Source organism: Anomalospiza imberbis, chromosome W (genome assembly GCF_031753505.1).
Source record: "Anomalospiza imberbis isolate Cuckoo-Finch-1a 21T00152 chromosome W, ASM3175350v1, whole genome shotgun sequence".
NCBI lineage: Eukaryota > Metazoa > Chordata > Aves > Passeriformes > Viduidae > Anomalospiza > Anomalospiza imberbis.
In genome coordinates this window covers 3,551,980-3,557,979 of record NC_089720.1, presented here as the reverse complement: position 1 = coordinate 3,557,979, position 6,000 = coordinate 3,551,980, and the positions used below count along the sequence as shown (strand labels likewise).

The following is a 6,000-nucleotide window of genomic DNA, read 5'->3' as shown; positions in this document are numbered from 1 at the left end:
CCCCAGGTCTGGTACGCCAGTTCCATCTGCGGCGTGACCAAGCCAGGGAAATTGTGGCCTCATGCCCCAACTGTCAGGAGGCAGCTTTACCAACACTGGGAGCAGGTGTGAATCCCAGAGGTCTCCGCAGTTGTGAAGTATGGCAGATGGACATCACCAAATTCCCCGAATTTGGGAAACTCAAGAATGTCCATGTAACCGTGGACACCTTCTCGGGAGCAGTATTCGCCTCAGCCCACATAGGAGAAAGGGCCACAGACGTGAGAAAACACCTCATACACGCCTTTGCCACCTTGGGGGTCCCAGCCACAATAAAAACTGATAATGGCCCAGCATATACTTCCAGGGTACTCAGTAACTTCCTGCAGGAATGGGGGGTCCAACATAAAACTGGGATTCCTCACTCCCCCACCGGCCAGGCCATAATAGAGAGGACTCACCAGACGCTGAAACAGATCCTCCGGAAGCAGCGGGGAGATGTGCGAGTGCTGTCATCGCACGAGAGGCTCTGCAAGGCCTTGTTTACCATCAATTTCCTAAACTGCTCTTTTGACAGGCAAGAACTGCCAGCCCTGAGACAAATCTGTCTTGGTTTGAAAAGACAGGAGTCTGTGAAGGAAGGCAAAAGCCTCCTGTGAAATGGAAAAGGTAAACCCCCTCCTTCCGAATTATCACAATTTCAGAATTAAAAGAGCTCTCAGGCAAAGATATGAGAATGGGAATAACAGTTTTTACTAGGAAGGAAAAAAACTAAATAACAATGCAATTTAGCACAAGCAAAAAAAAAAAAAAAAAAACCAAACCACTAGCAGAGTGAGAAAAACCTGACACCCTGAGAAGTCAGGGTGTTGATAGTAGTCCAGCCAGATGGTGGCTGCTCCTCCTGGAGCGGCAATCTGCAGAAGGGTGTAGGTCCTTTCTGAAGATGCGGCGAAGGAGCAGCTGGGCCTGGTTCCTGATTCTTCTGGGAAATCCGGCGAAGAAGGCTGTCTGTTGTCTCAGAAATGCTTGTTTTATGGTGGCAGGGATGCTTGGCTCCTCCCTCTGGGTGGAGCATCTCACAATGGGATGATGTAACTAGTCTTACCAGCCACAGTGAGTAATTCAATAGCCCATTAACAGGAGATTATCTTCCTGGCAGTGTCATTGTTCTTGAAAGAGATAAGAAAAACTGCCTAACTCCCAACAGATGGCAAAAATAGAATACATGCTTATTTTACAAGCCAGGACAATTTCAAACAACATCAGGAGCTCCAGCCAGAGGAGAGGCCTCCAGTATTAGTGAGGGATCCAGACTCCAAAGAAATCCAGGGTCCATTCCCATTCTTGACTTGGGGACGGGGATATGCCTGCGTATCCACGCCCTCAGGAGTCAAGTGGATCCCCAGGAGGCACGTCAAACCTTACATTCCAGGACAGTCAGTGAGTCGGAGCGATACAGTGCCAGTGGATGCAACCGATGATCCCACCAACCAAGGGGTTGCATCCAATCGCAGGCGCCGCAGGAAAGGGAGAGGCTCAGCATCTCCCTAAAAAGCACTTTTCCCACATCTACCTCAGCCCGTATATGTCCCCAGCTAATGTTTATAATAAAGTTGTTGCCCCAGTTCCCCTATCCCCAAACACCCAGAAAAAAAAACAAACAGACAAACAAACAAACAAAAAAACCAGCTCCAGTACCATCTCCAGGCCCTCTCCATCGACAAAGCAGTCACAGCAGCAGAAGAAGCTAGGAGAAGAGGCCACTGCGCAAGAATCCAAATAGAAACAACTGTCTATTTTTATATTTTTTAAAGCAGGAAGATGTTGCATCCTGGGTTTGGGGTCAAATTATGGGTTTTTTCTTTGTTAGTTTTCCAGTTCTGTGTACCCTCGTGCATCTCCCTGGTTTTCCCCTACTCCTGTGGTTTCCGTGCCCGTCTCCCCGTTCTCGCGATCCCAGTCGCCCCAAAGCCCCGTGTCCGCCCCTGCCGTGTTCCCATTGATTGCTGTAATACACGTCATCACCACGATGTCTGTATCCATTGGGCAGGAGGACTCCCGGTCCGCCCTGTCCCTTCCCTATATCACCCCACTCCTCGGCATGCTCGGGGCCATCTGCGTCCATGCGAAGTTGGGAGCGGGCTGCAGCTTTTTCACAGCAGCTCTCGCAGCCAATAAAGCATCCAGCCACCACGCGGACGGATTTGGACGAATTTCCTGCCTCTTTGTTTCTTCCCTCGCGCCGACGGCGAAGCGTGGCCAACAGCCCACCCCGGAGCGCGGCAGCAAAAGCACCCGGGAATTGCGGCGAGCCCCGGCCCCGACGAAAAGCTGAGACACCCAAGCTGGGAGCTCGAGAACTGATAGGGGCCGAGAAAAGTAACGCGAAGCCGCGCTTGCCCTCTGAAAAAAAGGATCTCCAGCACAGCTAATTCCCTCAGGCATCGGACACCTTGCTTGCTCCAACATGTTCCACTGTCCATGCGGCACAAGGAGGTCCTCCTTACAATGGTGTCTTTCCCTCACACTTGACAGCAGTCGTCGCCAGAGGCTCAGAGTTTCCTGTCTTTTCCTGATCCCCTGGTCAATAGCTACACCCTGGGACAGGGATCCCAGTTGCCTGACTTCGCTACCATCTAGAATTGTATCATTAGCCATGGCATCTCAGATTCAGAGCAGCAAGGTCAATATGGACTCATTTACCTCGCGTGTGAACTCTCTACGCAGCTTGCCCAGGGACAGGGATCGAGTGCTGGATGTGAAGGTCCTGCCTCTTCCTCGTCATTCACTATGCGGATTTTCTTTTCTGAACAACGGCGACTGCTACTCGCTTAGGCTGTCCTTCTGGTTCAGCAATGGCTTGCATCCATACAGTGCCTGTTGATTTGTTTCCTTTCCCTCTGGCTCAGATGTGGTTTGTGTAGACATGGTTCCTGTTGATTTGTTTTTTTTCTCCTCCTCCTGAAAGCGTTGTACCATACCAAGCAGTGTCTGGTAAGCAATGGCCAGGGCCCAGCATGTTGCTGTGAGTTGTCCATCTCTGGAGCTGTCAGAGCCTATTCCCTTCACATAACTTATTCTTTTAACAGGGTCCTTGCAGTTGTTCAGAGGTGAACTTCCACATCATTGGGAGAGAGAAGTTTTCCAAATACTGGCCCATCTCCTTTGACATCCCGTGCCACTCAGGATGATCTGCTCCAAGGGCAGGTCTCCAGACAAATTCCCTAGAAGCCTCTGTCCTGACTCTAAGCATGGTGTAGACAGTGCAAGCTGTATAGGGAAAACTTAGCAGAACTAACAAGAAGATTATGCTGTCCTTAACATCTAGAGGGAACTCAACATTCGCAAAAACTGTTGTAGCAGGCATGAAGGGCTGGAAAAAAACATTCTCTCCTCTTCACCACAGAGGTTTGATGCCTTATATTTTTCAATACCTGTACTGCCTTAGTGCATAATTCTAAACTCCATATAAAGTGTCAGCTGTCTCCACATTTTAGTCAGACAAATCAATCCCTCTAGGCCTGAGATCCAAGGACACCCTACTGCCTCAGGCCCCGGAAAGTATAAGCAAAAGTGAACTGGGGGAGGGGAGCAAACTGGGGACATATGACTTCATTACCTGAAGCTGTGATTGGAGGATTAACCCCTGATATGTAAATGGACCAAACTTATATCTGCCTGGAAAACTCGTGACCATCGTCCATCTTGGGTGCAGCCTCTGAGGCTTCTGACGGCCCAAGGTGTACCTTTTGAAGGCCTTTAATAAATACCTACTTTTATTCTCTTAAACCTTGCCTAGCCTCTGTTCCAGGTAGCCACTCCAAGGCATCAGGCTGGGTGCCATTATTAATGAGGCCCCAGAGGTAGCCAACCAGACAAGGACAGGCAAACAAGACTTAATACACATTCCAAATGAAACTCATTGCCACTGATGTTATCATGCCATAAACGCAGTAAATCAGCAAAGCAATTTTGATTCCTCTCCTGATCGTAAAGAGAGCATCATGATGGGCAAATACTTCCCCCTATGCAGAAACATGTACAGGGCACAACATGCGCGTGAATACACCGAGAAACATGATGACCAGGAAAGTTGCTACACCCCACTACACAAATGCTTTAGAACAAAACTGTAATTCCGACCTCTCTCGAGCCTCACATTGGGCGCCAATAGATGTGCTGGTTTAAAAGTAAACCGGCAGGAGAAATTAATCCCAATCAACTACCTCAAGAGAGATTAAAGGTCTGAGTTACAATTTACCCAAGATTACAAAAAATACAATCATACAGAGAAAACTGGTTTTAACCCACAAAGTCAGAGCATAAAATGGCACACTGCTCATAAGGTGAGGGTCACAGTACTGTTGAAATTCTGGTCTTCCCCGGATCCATCAAATGGTGGTGCCCCAAGTCCTCAAACCCAACGATTATATATATGCTCAGGTTCAGGTGAGAATGCTCAGTACCTCCCCCAGGACAGGGAGTTTCACAGTGGAGGAATGTAATACTGTGAGTCATGGGACATTCTGGGAGCCTTTCATGGTCTAAGTCTTGCAGCTGCCTGTTATCCTAGTGCCATTGAGTCCATTATGGCTTATTAGCAGAGATGACCCCACAGGCTGGGTGGGAATGTGCTGGTGACTTCCCCAGAGGGGAGTTTTCAGGGCTGAGTCATTTGTGTGAAGAAATGAAACACTACCCTGCCTTTGAAGGTTTGCCTCTTCTCCCTTATCTCATTTAACACCCATCTTGTAGCCTGAGGTGTTGGGTGTACAGGAGGCAGCTACTGCAAGTGATCCATCATTAGCAGTTCATCAGGAATGACATAGAGGGTGGTACAATACAGTTTGCTTACATGCACATAGTGCTAAACTGACACCCTACTCCTGTTACCAGGACACCCAGGTCCAGCAGGAGGTGGATGCTTCCAACACAGGGCACCATGGTGAAACCACCCTTGGAAAGCATGCATGTAGCCTCACACACAGTATCTTCTACAGTTTTAGCAGCAGCCTACACGGCCTTTCAGTTCGTTGGCGTACCACTGCCAAAGAGCTAAGACTTTGCTTCCTACAAGACGCAGCAGAGACTGCTAAGTGCCTCCAGCTTCACACAAACAAGCCAATCACTATCTGTCTCTGAAATGCTGTTATCTGGCTGAAACATTCCACATACTTGCATTCCAGGGAGACACTGTCTGAGCTTGCAGAACTACTTCCCCTCAGTAAGACACGCAAGACGGAGGTAATATCCCCATGACAAATCTTTATTGTGCAACTGCTGCTCAAAGCTCTTATTACCTTCCACAGACACATGGAAAAAAAAATTACACATCAAAAACCACTAGACTGATGGGCAACAGACGAAATCCATTCAGTGGCGATTTGTACGCTTGCAGCAACTCTTGCGGTGCCAAAATCTTAGCCCGGCGGCCAGTCCAACGGACGGCCACCCAGAACGGGTAGATGTATGCGATAGACAGACTGCCCACCCTCGGGCCCTTCATCCACAACCATCCGGAATCCATTGGTCAGGCCCAGGTGAGCAACACACACCTCGCCAACAATCATTACATGCCCAAGAAGCTGGAGAAGGAAGTACAAACCCATAAATAAGTAAAATTAAAAGAAAAAGGAACACATAAAGAGGGCAGAGGGCAGGAAGGGAAGGAACGAGAGCAGAGAACCACCCAGAGAAAGCAGCTAGCAAATTCCTAGCAATTCAACCATTGCATGTCAAATTAATGGCCGTCCGACCGCCAGCAACTGAAGCGTCCCAAGTAATGTTACCAAGACCGATTATGCATGCCATAGGGGCAAAAGAGAGCTAGGCAATTTTTCTCAAGCTAAACAGCAAAGGACTACAAAACAGCCACACAAGCTGACTTTGTCTCCGGGTTAAAGCCCCCATTGTGTCTTCAGGCAACATAACCAATCCTGGTGGAAAAGAAACTTTAGGCTGCCTTTTGCGTGGGTTTACAAAGTCTTTGAACATGGCTTTCATAGCTAAAAGCAAAAC

The 6,000-nt window shown here is 48.5% G+C and overlaps 1 protein-coding gene across 1 annotated transcript in view; it reads right to left on the bottom strand.

Annotated features, from left to right (window-relative positions):
* Window positions 1-5,522: 5,522 nt before the first annotated feature.
* Window positions 5,523-6,000, bottom strand: part of LOC137464253 (uncharacterized) — a 123,539-nt gene continuing 123,061 nt past the window's right edge. Inside the window, exon 2 of the transcript XR_010994130.1 lies at window positions 5,523-5,567. The gene's annotated coding sequence lies outside the window, so the exon portion shown is untranslated. The remainder of the gene's footprint in view (window positions 5,568-6,000) is intronic.